The sequence below is a fragment of the Amblyomma maculatum genome, chromosome 1 (assembly GCF_055883805.1).
Source record: "Amblyomma maculatum isolate TAMU_Amacu chromosome 1, ASM5588380v1, whole genome shotgun sequence".
Classification (NCBI taxonomy): domain Eukaryota; kingdom Metazoa; phylum Arthropoda; class Arachnida; order Ixodida; family Ixodidae; genus Amblyomma; species Amblyomma maculatum.
Window position 1 is genome coordinate 360,738,660 of NC_139344.1, and position 16,416 is coordinate 360,755,075.

At 42.4% G+C, this 16,416-nt stretch overlaps 1 pseudogene; it reads left to right on the forward strand.

Annotated features, from left to right (window-relative positions):
• The first annotated feature begins 10,803 nt into the window (after nt 1–10,803).
• Nucleotides 10,804–16,416, forward strand: part of LOC146207929 (uncharacterized) — a 50,479-nt pseudogene continuing 44,866 nt past the window's right edge.

Consider the following 16,416-nt stretch of genomic DNA (forward strand, 5'->3'; position numbering starts at 1 on the left):
GATTTGCTTTAAGGACATGCTGCGACAGCGTTAACGCTTCCCATCCGCAACTCGTCTTGCGGATACTCTTTCTCGGGCATACACTTTTCCCACAGCTTAACCGCAAGCCCCTCTTTTTTTCATCCTGTTATATCACACAGACCCACCTTTTTTTAAAGGCCACCCAACATAAACGACCGCTTAAACAAGCCGTTCCAATGTGCCTGCCTGACCTAGAAGTGGCATGTCTCACTCGGAATGCAAGGATTCGGGAGTGTTCGTTTCCCCTTAGCCTCCCATCTAAATTGGCAGAACCAAGTTTGCAGCTCCTGCCACATCGGTCATGTCAGGTGGTCGCGTGACGTCACACAACCATACAACCAATCAGTGACCGGCCATACCAGCTGCAGGCTACGACGTGCCAGTGCCCTGCCCGCAATTTCTCTCTGAGAACACCAAGGCCGACGACGTCGGCACCGAGATTTCTTGAGAGTGGCGCCTTTAGGGCAATCACCTTAACGCTTTCGCACCAACTGTATGAGCAAGGATTGAAGAAACGGGAAAAAAAGTAACCCAAGTGAACACGAAATATAAAAGGAAAAAAACGAAACTGGAGAAGTGGGAATCATCTGATGGATGGAGAATATATTGATGAATTACTTTTTTATTCCGATACTCTGGATATTCTGGAGTGGAATGTTTTCCAGGTTGGTTAAAGACTGCTTTTAATCAAATCACTAATTTTCATATAGACCGAGCTGATCGTTTCTGCCTTGCTCATACGGTTTACACAATAGGCGTCCTTGGGCTCACTGTTTTCTTTTTTGGTTTTATCACTAATGCTCTTTGAAAAAAGGGAACAGCAAGCTCGTGAGAAATAATTTTGGTCAATTTATTCGGTGTTTTAAATTTATACAAAGATCAATTTTCTTTCCTAATATTGATTTTGGAATGCAGTGCCCATAGAAGCAGGGACTATTCTTTATAATGCGAAACTTGAAAGCTGTGCATGAATTAAGTACTCGGCTGTCTACATTTTCAGTATAATGATCGAGCAATAATGAGATCTCGTATACTCACCCTACCTTCCCTTATAAAGCCGACATTTTCGTTCTCTTTAGTAAGGTCAGAAATGACAGTAACCGGCTCACCTTTCACATATATTTAAATATAATCTTTCTGCGCTGCTAAAATTCCTCACTGAACTCCTGAGAGATACGAACTAATGCGTGTTTCGAAATATGTCGAATGTACGCCCAACTACATAATAATGAACATTACGATTCAATACATTTCATTGCATCAGTATTCAGAGGGGTATCATGAGATTTCCTTTAACCTAAAAATATTATAGTAACCTCATAAAGCTTATGTGAACCGGATATAGCAAAAGTTTTAAAATTAGAAAACGCACCTACCATTAAAATATAAAAGTTCCTTGGTACTCTAGCCTACCACTGTACTCACTCCAACCTAGTATTATAACGCCACTATAAAAGCAACTTTGCCGGTTTATTTTTCAATAACATCGGCTTTTTTTATTCATTGGTTACAGATATAATCAGAAATGCTAGCCTACCTCAGCTCTCTTCTGTCACACTTAATAACTTTTGCCTGCGCATCTTTCATAAACTGTGCCATCACTCAATTTTACAAAGCTACGTCATTGCAGTGTCATTAAACCGCATTCTTTACGTATTCATTACCTGCCCTAACCTCAAATCAATCAGTTGCACACAAATAGTTTTTATTTCTTATTCGTGCCAATGAATCAAACTGCAGCAACCATATTTGGGAAATGTCGCAAATATGCAACGCTTACTTCTTGAAATTCCTTTCCGAGATCCCTTTTTTTACTCGATGCAGTTTTTCTAATTGTGTTCGTGTTTTTATTTCGCTATTTCTTGGATTGTCCTCCACTAAGATTTTCATTTTATTGCATTTGTTGGTCAACATGCATTTCTACATATAATTTCTTATATAATATTCATGTTTGTAACTTTTACCGCAATATTTTGCCTGTCAACCTACTCGCAAACAAATTTGTGATGTTCAAGGATATCCTAATAAGTAATTGAATTATAATTAAGGCCCCTTATTTTTCTTTTACACACACTTTATAAAGGCATTTTTCTTTTCTAGATCTACCGCTGCAACTGCTTCCGTAAATACAGCTACGGAATTTTCAAAAACATGATTAAGTACGGATCGGTGAGTTATTGACCTTCTGAAAACTCAAAAGTGCACTCAAAAGAATTTTCCAGACGTATAACAGCGTCTACGATGGGTGCATGGTTGTGCACGAATACTTTCTGATCGCTGTCATCTTCTGACAAAGGGTGCCCAGAAATCGCCGACACACGTAGTCTTAACGTGTGTCTTAACCACCCTAAGCTCCTCCAAAAACTTTTCCATTATCTCGGTGACAATAATATTACCAAATGGCTGAAAGGCTACCTTACAGGCCGGCGCCAACATGTACCCTTCAAAGGGCACTCTTCAGATTGCGGCGATGTGATGTCTGGCGTGCCACAAGGCTCCGTTCTGGCCCCTGTCCTCTTTCTTGTTTTTATCAACGACCTGCATAATAGTACTAACATAACAGTAAGAATGTTTGCAGACGACTGCATCATTTACAAAGAAATAACCAGCCATGCAGACCAAGCAATTCTAAATAGTGCCCTTGAAAGCATAGCACAATGGTGTGAAACATGGCAGATGACGATTAATGTAGAAAAAACGGTTTGCATGACAGTAACAAATAAGAGAGCGGCAATAAATCTCCCTTATTATCTACAAGGACAGATGTTAAGGAAAGTAGAAGAATATAAATATTTAGGAGTAAAAATTTCCTCGGATCTTAAATGGAACAAGCAGGTAGCCTATATTACTAATAAAGCCCTGGCAGCTCTCTACTCGATTAAACGATCGCTTAAATCCGCATCAGTCGACACAAAGCTCTTAGCATACACTTCACTTGTTCGCTCCATAATGGACTATGGAATAATATGTTGGCTCCCCTTCCGCAAACAATACATAGAAAGATTAGAGAGCGTACAACGAAAAGCGGTCAGATTTATTTTTAACAAATATCGAAGTCATGATTCCCCTACACAGCTCTTAAGACAAGCCGACCTTCCCACTATACATAACCGAGCCAGACTACTGCGCCTCAAGTTTATTTTCCTTCTGCTTAATGACGGAATGAAAATCGATACGAGTAAGTACTTAATAAAGTCAAACACGCGCCCTACCAGAACAAAACACCAACAGCACTTAACCGAGTACAGATTTCACAACGATATATTCAGGTACTCTTCCTTCCCACAAGCAATCCGTGAGTGGAATATTCTCCCTTGCGATGCTGTCAACAGCGCATCACTCAAAAGATTCCATCGCCAACATATCACGACTACGATGCAATAACGACTACGATGCTGGTGCGCTAACTCTTGCACTCTTTTTTCCTTGCTGACGATGACATCCCGACTTTCTTATCTGACTCTCGCTTATTATATTTTTTTAACCATGTTGCTCGTTTTTTTTTACCGTGCCGAAGTCCTCAAATATGCTACTTTTTGTTTTACCTTTGGTTTTACCTTTTGTATAATGCATATTGCCTTGTTGGACTACGATCGCCTTTGTGTTGGCACTTACTTGACCTGTGTTATTCTAGTGTATTTGATGTCCCACTCCTGCGACGGCCTCAAATGTGAGGCCAGCAGTATGTTCAAATAAATAAATAAAAATAATAACGTAGTCCAAATATGCAAGAGCCTTTCAAAGGAGTTATGTGATGCTAAAAGAGTGTAGGGAACCACTTTACAGAGGAGAAATATGGAAAAACTATCGGCGCATCTACCCGCATGACACTAGATATTTATAGCAAACAATTCTTTAGTGAATCACTGAAGGTCATTTAGCCAGAGTCTTTGCCTCGGCGGCCGCTTTTCGGTTTCGGCGAATAGCTAGGCGCCCGTGTGCTGTGCAGTGTCAGTGCACGTTAAAAAATACCCGGTAGTCGAAATTTCCAGAGCCTTTCACTACGGCGTCTCTCATAACCTGAGTCGCTTTGGGATGCTGAACCCCACAAACCACAAACACATTTAGACAGGAAAAAAAGTTCTTAACTTGGACTCAGTCGTTTCCTTTGGGGCGGTTCAGAGAAATATTGCTCTCAACGAGCGCCAAAAACACGTTTTACATATTTAGCAGCGTTCAGCAACATTGATAAAGTTAACACAGCACAAAAAGTTGCAGATTTATTTCTGTACATCCGACCGTCCTTTTGTAATCACTGATGTCACGCGTAAAACAGTTATTCCGCTCTGCCGCGAAGAGAATAAACTGGGCCTCGCTCATTCTCGCTCTCTCTCCCTACATTCCTCTTATTCTCTCTTAATTTTTAAATATTTAAGATCGACAGCTTTATAGTCTCTTCGAATTCCTAGTGCAAGGTCTTGAGGAAGATTTCGAGCGTATTATTTTGTTATATGTGAAGGACGCAAAGAGTGCTGGCGCGTGAATAGAATTGACACCAGGACGACGATCGCAAGAGACCCGCTGCCCATTTGCGTGTTTGTATTTCTTTCTTTGTAATTACTAGTAATTTTATGAAATAAAGCGGAGGCAAATATTGCCCACAGATGTTTTTCGTGACGTAGCTTTCTGGCCGCAAAAGTTCAACTGACGGAGGATAATCTGTGGGATTATTATTTAGGGTGCGGACTGCCGGAATTTTTACATGGTTTAATTTTGTAAATTCAACTGAACTTCGTGCTACGCAAAAATGTGAAAAGAATGTAATAAAACTATGGTGACTAATGCGCATCATTTTTTCGCGTATACCTGACCGCGCGCCAGAATTATTCCGATGCTTTATTCATTTGAGTACTTTTCTTACTCTCTATTATAAGAAAGCGCTTTTATTCCTACATAGACGCCGCTGCTATAGCAGCTCACTTTTTAATACAGCATTTTCAATTTCTTTTGAGCAGCATTGCGAAATAGGAACCACATTGACCGCTTTGATTTCAACTCTTCTGTTTCTGGTTTTCAAAAAAATGCACGCATTTTTTACGCGCTAGTAATGGCTTGCGCTCAGGAAGAGATTGAAGCGATAAATTATAACATGACTGAGCTGTCTGCGAGAATCATCCTATAATTATGACGCCCACCTTCGGTTGACCCTGCTTTGCAGAGGGAACCGCCAAATTATGACATGGCTCTTGTCCGGGCGCCGGTGGCACTTTACTACAGCGATGGCGACGTCTACGCAGTCAATTATGATGTAGAAAGACTCCAGGGGGAGCTGCCGAACGTTGTCCGCAGCTACTTGGTGCCGGAAAAAGAGTTCACCCACTACGACTTCGCCCTTGGGATGCATGCAGTGGATTTGGTCTACAGTGACATGCTTCAGCTGATGGACCAGTACCGCAGCCGGTAGTGACAGCATTTTAGGCGCCACAGTGTTGGTATAAATCATTGTATTCCGTTATTAATGCATCAAATGTTTGTTTCGTGTGAGAGTTTGTTTCAAGTGACGATTCCAGCAATCTTATATACAGGTTCGAAGCCTGCATCTAATCGTTTTTTGTTTCCGGCTCGCTATAAGTTCTTTTAAACACGATTGCAAGCAATGAAACTTTGACCGCTGGTTATAGCGAATTTTCATTTCGATAGGACTCTGTATGCCTTGTATTGAATCCCTCAGTCTCATATTTCAGCCTTAATTCTGGAAGCTTACTTATAGGTTTTTTAGCTTAAAGCACACTTAGTTCAGTCCATTATTCTTAGTTCAAGTTCAGTTAACTTTGATCGTTTTAGTCAGTGTCACCGGAATGGTCGCCAGAATATGGCTGTGTTTCACGGTAAACAACATGTCCAAGTTAACTACTCTAGTTGGCGTACTTTGTTGTGTTGATGTCGCTAACGCATACTGAGCTTTTATTCGGTACACCAGTTTATACAATCACAATACCATTCTGCCTGATCACGTTCACTTGAGAATTTAAAATTCTTTCTAAAGTTTCCCCGACTGGAACAATAAGGAGTTAGCTCAAATTCAGCTACATTTTCACACAATTCTTAAAGGAGTCATTTCTTGAACAGTATTTGTACTAAGTACTTTGGACTGATCGCTTTCTTTTTTTTTTTTTTCGTATTGAGAAAAACCAACGGCTCGTCAGCGCCTATAACATTGTTTATTCGTGAAAGCTGCGCGCATTTCAAGAACCAGTTAACACCTTTAAAACTATAGTTACAACAGCTAAACAATGGCAGGTGCACCAAAAAAAGACAAACAATGCAGTAGTAACCGTGTGCCTAGCCTCCAACGCACTGCCATCTTCACAGCCTCAATCAGCGGCGCCTGCTTTTGCTCATGGAGTAAGGCGCCGAACTATCACAGATTGCAATACCGTACATTTACCATAGATGTATCTGTCCGGTTCGGAACCAAAAATGCGACCTTCACAAGGGCTCTTCTACGTCATCTGATCGGTGTTCAAAGCAAAACTGCAATTTGTGGTGTTTACGATGAGCGAAGAAAAGGTCAATGTGGAGGACAACTTGTGCAACCTTGAATTCATTTCTCTTATTATTATTAGTTACGATACCTTCCACCCTCTCGTTAATCATATGAAAGCCCTCTATGCTTCCAAGTGTAATGTACTTATTGATCAGGAACCTTACACAGCTGTCGTTTCTCTCCTAGCCCTGGATAGTACAGCTCATGCCCGCCCTTCAGTAAAGTATATGCTTCATTTATCCTTCTAACCTCACTAGACCCTATAATATCAAATTTAATGCCCGCTAGTTCCTCGAATAGCACTTCTACGCTCGTCTCCTCAATTCTAGTTCCAACCCAGCCTCACTAGAAGGTCATCTCGTGAGACTATAGTCAGGCAATGCTAAGATAATTTATAGTATAGGGCAATGAGATACGTTATAAGCTTGACTTCGACTCCCACTTGAACTGGTTACTGAGTCTTAAAGAAATGCTTTGCGAAAGGCATTGGTCGTCGGTTTCCAGGCTACAGTTACTATTGTATTCAAAGGACTGCATCGATTTCGCTGCTTCTCTCTGGTAACACTACTCATGGCTTTTGCCCACCGTTTATTATTCTAAAGGCATGGTCATCACTTCCTCAACATCCTTCTCATTCGTGAGGCGTCAGAAGTGCAAGTGAGTAATGAAGACAAGTTGAAACTTCGTGAAAACAAGGAGCCTGAATCGGCTGGCATATAGCTTGAGAAGACAGAAGTACATTGACGCCAACAACGCAGCATTTCATGATTACTTTGTTAATGCATATAGCTGATTTTAACAACAACAATTAAACCTAGAAGCAAAGAGAAGATATAAAACCGACAAAACATGTGCACAAAGCAAGAAGAGCTCACGAACTTAATGACCTTTATGTCCTAGGTCTTCGCTACTGCACCAGAATTTCTCTTTCGTGTTTCAGTTGTGGAGCTGCGAGAACCAAATGTTTCTTTGCACAATGTCATACACCCCTTCACACTTTCTCCTGTTCCCGTCTTTGTTGATAAGAAGAAACGCCCTGCAGACATTACGGCGTGCTATGAATGATTTCCTCTCCAACGTTGTAAAAGGAACAAAGAAGAGCAGAAGCTCTGAGTCAGCTAACTCGATAAGGCGAAATGGGGTCAAGGTCTCTTCTTCATTTCGAGCTAAACAAAATACGCCGCTTTCATTTGTCCACAGGGTTCCGAGCAACGGTCGGTACATGTCTGACGTCCTATTAGTGCCACAGATAAATATTGCCGCGTGTTAGTTTTCTTCCGCTGAGCAGAAAAACTTTCGCCGGGTAAATATTCTATAATCAGCTGAGGTGACATTATTTACAAAGTCACATATCTTAAAATAGGCTAAAAGTCACTTCCTTTACAGCGAGCGAAGAGTATTGAGTCTTCTTGTAAACAATATCATGTTCGTATAAGTTACTTCGCTAGCTGTTGCATCTTAAGTAAGGTAGAAGTAAGAGAAACTAAATAAAACATATGAGTCTGTATTTTTATGCCTATGCTGTTATGTAAATTTATTGATTTGATCACTTTTGACTGGTTGTAAATAATTATAGAATACAATACAAGCCACATGCGGTTAATGGGATCATCCCAAACCGGGCACTCTTATGTCGCTTATGCGAAATACGGAATGGCATGTTGTAGGCTAGGATCGCACTTGCTGCATGTGACTGTTTTCTATTGGATCCCATTCAATTATCCTTTAGCAGAAAGTAACTGCACTGTAAATTTCCCATCTGAAGCCAAAATTTAAATATGGAAACACTTCTCATGATTCCTTAGATTACTGTAGCTTCAGGATTCCTTGATGAACATATCGTAAAGAACTTCTTATTTCACAATTCTTGACTAGTCGGCAGCTTAACGGGGTGATCAATTTTAGCAGTCATTGCCTAGACGCCATTAGAGGGTTCTGGCAAAACTGCAAGTCACAACATATAACCATGCTTCGCGTGGCACTTGCAGTAACGTTGGGCATTCCGCGTCCACCGCTAAGGAAGGTTGCGCAGTTGAACTATGTCAAGCTTCAGTTACACGCAACTTGAACAACCAAGAAAGTGGATTTTACAACCTCCAATGTCGGTCAGCTGTTACAGCGCCGCATTGTAAATGCGAAGGTCGTGATTTTGGTTCTTGCTGGCGGCGTGTGGTTGTTTCTTCAACATGAGGTATTGCGCACAGCCCTTTCACTGTAGCTGCATTGATGAAGTCCGTTCAAGATCACCAATCGAAGGGGCTGGAAGGTGAAATAAACCACGGAAGAGATAGGTAGAGATTTGGCGGTCGAGAGGAAGAGTTATGGAGAAGAAATTACAGATGATTTGTGTTCTAAGAAAAAAAAAGGCTGCACAGCGCTTACCACTGTTTCTTGAAGAGAACACCTTCGCCGCAATACGCTTTGTGGACTGAAGGGAATCAAAATATTAGGAGATACAAAGGGCGATGCCATGGACAGAGATACAAAAATCAGGAAAGAAAAAAATCTGCCCAAGGCAGAAAGAAAAATAGAGCATGAGAACAAGAGCGGTAGCCAAAAGACAAAGGCAAGAGCTGCAGCAAATGAACGAAAGCTATGCGGAGAGAGAAAGGGTATACGCAAAGTAAAGAAATGTTCGAATCCCAAGTTTCTGGGCTAGCTGCGCCAGGACATGACGTGGAAAGTAGAAGAGGAAACTGTGCAGACTGCCATGTGCAAATTCATCTCCCTTGTCAAGAAGACATTAAAACTGCTTTGTGAAGAATCCCCTTAAAGGGTGTGTCCTGAGACCAACTTCCAGGAGAGATCTTCACACATGTATTGAAATAAATGCAAACCGTCTACACAGTTCTCCCTGCCTACTAGCTGGCAAAGGGAAGACAATGGAATCCTCTTGGAATCCTCCTTCGGGATGTGTTCTAGCGGTGACAATTGGCTGGTGACCAGGCCGAGCGTTGACTGCTTGGTGAGGTGTAGGACGTCATGAAACGGCTTGATATGATCAAATTTGCAGCTACCGATGACGGTAGACGTAGGCTAGACATTTTAACGCGAAAGCCTTTAATGGCTCATGCTCGCGGCAACGATCGTGTCTGTCCGTCCGTAACGATTTAGCTTGATGACGTCATCAGTGGTGTAGTATGCCGTACCTTGAAATAAATGATGACACCAACAGTGCTGTACTATGACGCACCTTGAAATAAATAATGACGCCATCAGCGATTTAGTATGTCATAACCTGAAATTAATGATGACGTCATCAGTGGTGTGGTATTTCGTACCTTGAAATTGATATCAGTGGTGTAGGATGTCGTACCTTTGAAATTAATGATGACGTCGTCAATGGGGTGAAATGTCGTGCCTTGAAATTAAGGACATCATCAGTAGCGTATGTCTTTCCTTGAAATAGATGATACCGTCATCAATGATGTAGTATATCGTGCATTGAAATGACTGACTATGGCGTCAACACACGGGAAAGTCATCGACCATGACATCATAACCAAATGTGACGTCACATCCGGCTGTATCAAATAACTGGAAGTGACGTAATAATGACGTCACGCCTAGTGATGACGTTACCAGGCATTCACGCTAGCCGACTGCTTCACATATGGGACGCTAAACAAAGCATGGAACGTAAGGGGAAAAACCAAAGTGGAACAAGAATCTTAGAAAACGAATCACAAGGCATAACAAGGGAACTGAAAGCTACGCGATCAAATTGTGCGAACAAAACTGGTTCAGCAGATGCGACGAAATAGAGGGAGGCATGAATCTCTCCGAGACGTGGGGCATGCATGCTCCGGCATCTTCTGGACCCAACATATTCAAAAACTCTTTCGGGAATACGATTGAAAAAAGTCAGACACACCTTCGAAGGAGACGACGCGGCGTTTATGCATAAGTTAGTAAAAACGTACGTTGCAGACAACCAGCGTTCCCCCCTCCCGCGCTACGGTGGCACGCTCAACGAGGCGCTTGACGCCCCCATCACGGAGGCAGACGTAAGGGCAGAAGTTGTAAGATTGAAAACTGAATCAGCCCCGGGCCCAAATGGGATCACCAATAAAAAGCTAAGGAATCTGGACGATGACTCCATTAGTCTGTTAACGGAATTCTTTGGAAAACTTTTGGAAACGAACCAGTTGCCAGAACAATGGAAAACGGCAAACATAATACTAATACCCAAACCGGGCAAACACCCGCAATTGGAAAATTTGAAGCTAATTTCACTAACCTCGTGCGTAGGGAAGTTGCTGGAGCACGTAGTCTAGACGAGATTAACTTGCTTCATGGAGCAAAAGGGCCTGTGGCCGCACAAGATGGTCGGAAACTTTGCCACGCAGGACGTAATACTCCGACTAAAACATATCGTAGACTCGCGATCGAAAGACGTCAAAGTGATCCTGGGCCTAGACCTCACCAAGGCCTTCGGCAATGTCAGACACGAGGCTATTCTCGAAGGGCTTGAAGTGCTCGGAGTAGGTGAGCCAAAGTACAACTACATAAAAGACTTGTTCTTGAGCAGAAAAGCCTGCATAATATTTCAAAATTTAGAATCTCCAACGATAACGTTAGAAAGCAAAGGCACGCCGCAGGGCTCAGTGCTATCACCTTTCCTATTCAACGTGGCGATGAGGGGCCTCCTGTGTAAACTTACCCAAATCAAGGAGCTAAATTTTAGCATGTATGCAGACGATATCAACCTCTGGATTAACCAGGGGAGCGATGCGAGTACGGAGGAAAGCCTGCAGGCAGCGATCGACATCATTGTCAATTACGCGGCTCAAAGGGGACTTTCGTGCTCCCCGCAAAAATCGGAGTTAGTATATAACACAAAGTACCTTCGCTGCAGGAATAGCGGGGAGCTTCATATTCATGTAGAGGGCAAACCGATGCCAAACGTAGATCAGATCAGGATTCTTGGGATGGTCATCCAATCTCACGGCCATAAAGGGGAGGTCCTGAAGGAATTGTAAAGTTACGAGATGCAAACCTTCAGGCTCTTGAGGACTGTCGCCACTAAAGAAAGAGGCCTCAAGGAGAGAAGTTTACTCAAATTAATCCAGGCGTACGTAATAAACAGAATCAGTTACACCACGCCCTACCTGGACATGAAGGCCGAAGAAAAGGAGAAATTAGACTGCCTGATCCGAAGATGCGTTAAGAAGGCGCTAGGACTGCCCATGAGTACCTCGAGCGAACGACTGCTCGACCTCGGGGTGCATAACACGTGGGCAGAATTGGCGGAGGCAGTGCGAGTCTCTCAGTTAAAGAGACTAAGCACGACCGAAACGGGCCGGGTGATTCTTGCAAAAGTAGGTCTCAACCCATACAGAGGAGTTCAAAAAAAAAGTCATAATTAGTAGAGAAACGTCTTGGTAGTCCCACCCAAGACTCACCCAGATGCAGACCACTGCAGTACTCTAGTCAATAGGGCTCACAGCTTGGTCAGTTTTAGACTTGCGGTTAATATGGCCGGTCGTGCTCCAAGAGACAGCTACGCGCAAGAAGCGTTGAATAAGTACAGCGAAGTGACATAGTTCTTTGGAGAACCAGTTTATTTCACACGGGCTCCCACGGGCAGAGTTGCGGCACTTGGCGAGGGATTCAGCCAAACGAAGAAATGGCACACGTTACACTGTGAGTACCTAACCTCCACCGATATAGTCCAACGCACAAGGTTATCAAAAAGCAACCATTTTCCCCTCTAATATTTTTCTTCACTGTATGTTTTAGAGTGTTTTTCTGACTGTGATTTACGTATTATATGGAATACTATTACTTTTTCTCCTTGAACAATGATATATCAATTTAATTAATTTTATTACGACAGATGATGAATAATACATATTTTATTATCATTTTATAAATGCTGTTTTAGAAAAAATCACAGAGAAATAAAGAAGAATATACAGAAGTGCTTGTTGGCGAAACCTGCAATGCGCCTAGGGTTTAACTTATGCACGTCAAACTCTTCTTCAGTTTCAACGTTTAGTGGGGAATAATTATTACAGCAAGTAAACCAGAGCACTGATTTGCATCTCTAAGGAACGCGTTTTATCTAATGTTCACAGGGCTCATACTTCTTTTCATCACGCGTGCTATGCATGTCTATGCACTACAATAGCAGCTTTACGTGCATGCTCCAAGTGGCCCGCATGCTGTGTATAAACATTGGTTATTTTGGGCTGTTAAATTTAATATGTAAATACTGGAGCACATTTAGCGCGCATAAATCTATCACTATATTCAGGACTGCACTGTTGAGAAAACCCCGATTTTAAAATGACAACACTGTGTCATATATTTATGGAGGTAATATATTGAATCACGCCAAATACAAGGCGGAAACGGCAGCTCAGCTAAGTTGCATCCAAGTGAGTATTATGCCTGAACGTTGGCAAAAAGAGGCTTCTTTCTGACGTACAGAATAAGCTCGGAGAACTTTGTCGGATAAAATCGCAAGAGCCCTCTGCAGTTCAGGTTGACTCTGAAGACAGCCAAAATAATTTACTGTTTAAGCTTTGGTCGGGCGAAGCAAAAAATGAAAAATAAGAGAATACGGCATTTCTTAGCCTTAGTCACTTGTTTGCTCAACACCTTCGATGCACGCGTGATTCGAGCCTTCGACAACAATTAAACTTAAGCACGTCGGGAATGTGTTTACTGGGCTCGCATCAGCTCAGCGATTGTCTCTTGTGTACCATTCAGTATCTAAAAACAAAGCAGGGTAATCACAAGGCCACACTAGAGGTTACATGTTTCCTTTGTCCTCTCCAGAGGTCAGTGTGCGATTGTATATTAGCTTACAGAGCCTATAAATAAACAAATTCATAACCAGTGCCAGTAAAAGATTTTACTTAACTTTGCACAAAAAGTGGACTTTGAACATGTGACAAGCAATTACATATGGCCTCGCAGTTAAGCCTCTTTGCCAATAAAACTCAGCCGGTGTACAGAAATTCTCGCTCCCTACTTTCACAGCTGTCGGTACCCAGCGAATTTGTCGGTCCTAGTAGATATGACGGTCGTTTCCACCAGTCCTCGTGCTATCTATTGGGGCCTCGTTACTCAGCGCGCCATACTAATCGTGGCATCGACATTCCCATCTTTCTCTTCCCTCATCGCCTTCATCTTACTCTATTCGTAGCATGGGGAGTGAGGCGCATAGAGGATGAGTTTTCCGCGCCATGTTGATTACGCGCCGGCGAGAGGAGACAGCGCCGAACGCGAGTCGCCATCCTTCTTCGTGGTCTGCCATGGCGGCCGCTTGGGGACGGCCTGACGACAAGCACACGCCAGCGCAGACGGACGGTTTGTCTTCGGCGCCAAGCCCTTCTCTCTTCCCCTTCTCCCTACTTTTTCTGTCCGAAGTGTCTGGCAACCCTGAAGCCTGAGATATTTCAGCGTTGGGCTCTGCGTTTTATTGCGGACCGCTTGCCCCGAAGCAACTCTGCGAGTTGTTTGTCGCGGAGAACTGGGACTGCTGAACTGTTCATCTAACGAAGAACTGCATGCCGGAAGTGCTTGTCGCCTGAACATAGTGGCTGAGAAATGGGCTTCGGTGGAATCGCCGCCGGCAGGAATGTTTGACACGGCGATTGACAGAACCGTTACTGTGCCACACGTTATGCCACTCGTGTTATTGGGGATTGTGGTGTTGCTTTCTTCTAGGTCTGATCGCTCTGCGTGCTATTGCGCTAGTGGCAACGCATGTGGCGTGGTGGATGAGCGTGAGGTGAGCCTGTGAGAAAGGCACACCGCGACCTATAAAACGAAGAGGTCACTCAGAAACACTTTTGTTCCGAAATTTTCGTTTTGCCCTAGCAAATTGAAAGGAGATTTCAAATGCATTCTGCCACGAACGTTATGCCAATGAAGTTACGAACCTGATGTTTGTTTTTCCTTTCTTGACAAGTCTAGTGAGGAGCGCGTAGTTACATCCACAATTTGAACAAAATAATATGCAGCAGAACATTTTATATCAACGTCATTAACGGAGCAACGCAGCAGAAAACAAGCGCCCTGAATATTTTCATGGTCTTTTTAGAAGTCTGTAAGCTCCTAACGACAGCAATGAAAATTTTGCATACCTCTGACAAGCAATACTTCCATCGCCTGATCTCATCGTTAGCCTCTCTAGTGATGGTTACTATGAACCACTGAGAGTTGATTTGCTTAGCGCGCAGCATAATTAGAGTGTGAGCACTGTGTGGTACAGATTTATATTTCTATTGGTTGTTTTAGTTATGGGCACAGTAAATAATGCAAATTAAAAAAATATTTATTTAAGTCAGGAAAATCAGAACAGGAAACCCGAGAACAGAAAGCGGAAACAGCAAACGCAGAAAAAACGAGAAACGTAATAATTTGCATATTCAAGATTGATGGTATCACTTTTTCGTATAGTATGTTTAAAATCCATCTGCTACAAAGCAGCGCTTGTCATTTTTATTGCTGTATTTGCGTTTCACTGACCTCGGTGCTCACGGCAATATATTTAACAAAAGCGCTAAGACGACGAAAGTGGCGGAACAACCAATAAACGTTCGCGTTAAGTAGAGAACAAAGATATTCATTTACAAAATATTAAAACTATTATTATTAATATTTAGTCATTAAATTATTATTACACATAATGAAAATTATTGTAATGTCCCCGCTCACCGTCAACTAGTATCGTGTGCGGAAAGGGTGTTCAACCTGTCGAGATTGACAAAGCTCTCCTACATAGTGTGATGCACTTTTATAGACACTGTAATTATACTACGTACAGCTTCGAGGTTTCTGCGTTTGCGCTCGGTTTCAAACCACGCTTAAATAATCTGAGCAATTCCCTTTTATTTTCCACCTGCAACCACTAAGCAGCACCTGGTGGACGGAATAACTGCAAACAAATCTGGAAAATAAAAACACGTGTCAAGACGAGCGTACTTTTTCTAAACAAAATAAATGCACCAAAACCATTTAATCAAGACGATATGCGAGAGTTAGAAGCTGCTGTGACAAATATTTTATTTCCAAGACACTCGCCGGCAAACATGCAGGTAACGAGAACGTTTCCGAGGTAAACCCGACGAGAGCTTTTCTTTCAGAAAAACAATTAAGCAGCTATTACAGCGAACAAAGCAAACAGCTGGAAACATTTACCTGAAAACAAATCTATGGAAAAGATTTTTCACTGCTGTTCCATTATATAACTATATATACATATGCATATTTATTGCCTTGCAATCACTAACTACCTTTCTAGTCGTTGACTACAAATTATCTGTCCCGCCGTGTGCATGAAGTGGTTACGGCGCTCGACTTCTGTGCCTAAGAAAGCGGGATTGCGATGTCACTGCAAGGTAAAGAGACCGGGCGGTCGAAGTATTCGGAGGCCTCCACTACGGCGTCTCTTGTAGCCTGACTCGCTAAATCTCACTATGCAAACCCATTTTTATCTCTTCCTCTGAGCATCATCCCCTTTAATGTGAACCCTTACGCTGCAAGGATTTCAAAGTGAAGTCAATTCAAGAAATAGGAAGTAGACATTTTGAGGCCTTTTCTCATCACACTGGTCCAAAGTCATCAAAGTCTTCCATGCAACCTTTACTTCACTTTAGAACCTTCACATTCATGAAAAGAAAAATGTGCGCAAAATGCTCAACAACTTCACCCATGCTATAGAGTGCAAAAAACCTAACATATCCCGTGCTTCTTACCACTTCAAAGAATAATGTCTTGTTTCGTTTTTTCGCAGTTAGGAATTTTTTCTGCGGAAACCATTACGAGCGCAAATGTCGACTAAATTTTGTCCTGCTTTCCTTCACGAACGAAGCAATTTAACATAGCCCGATGCCTCGATTTCAACGTCAGTGGCATTTGGAGGCGAATATAGGGAAAAAAGCAAAAAGGGC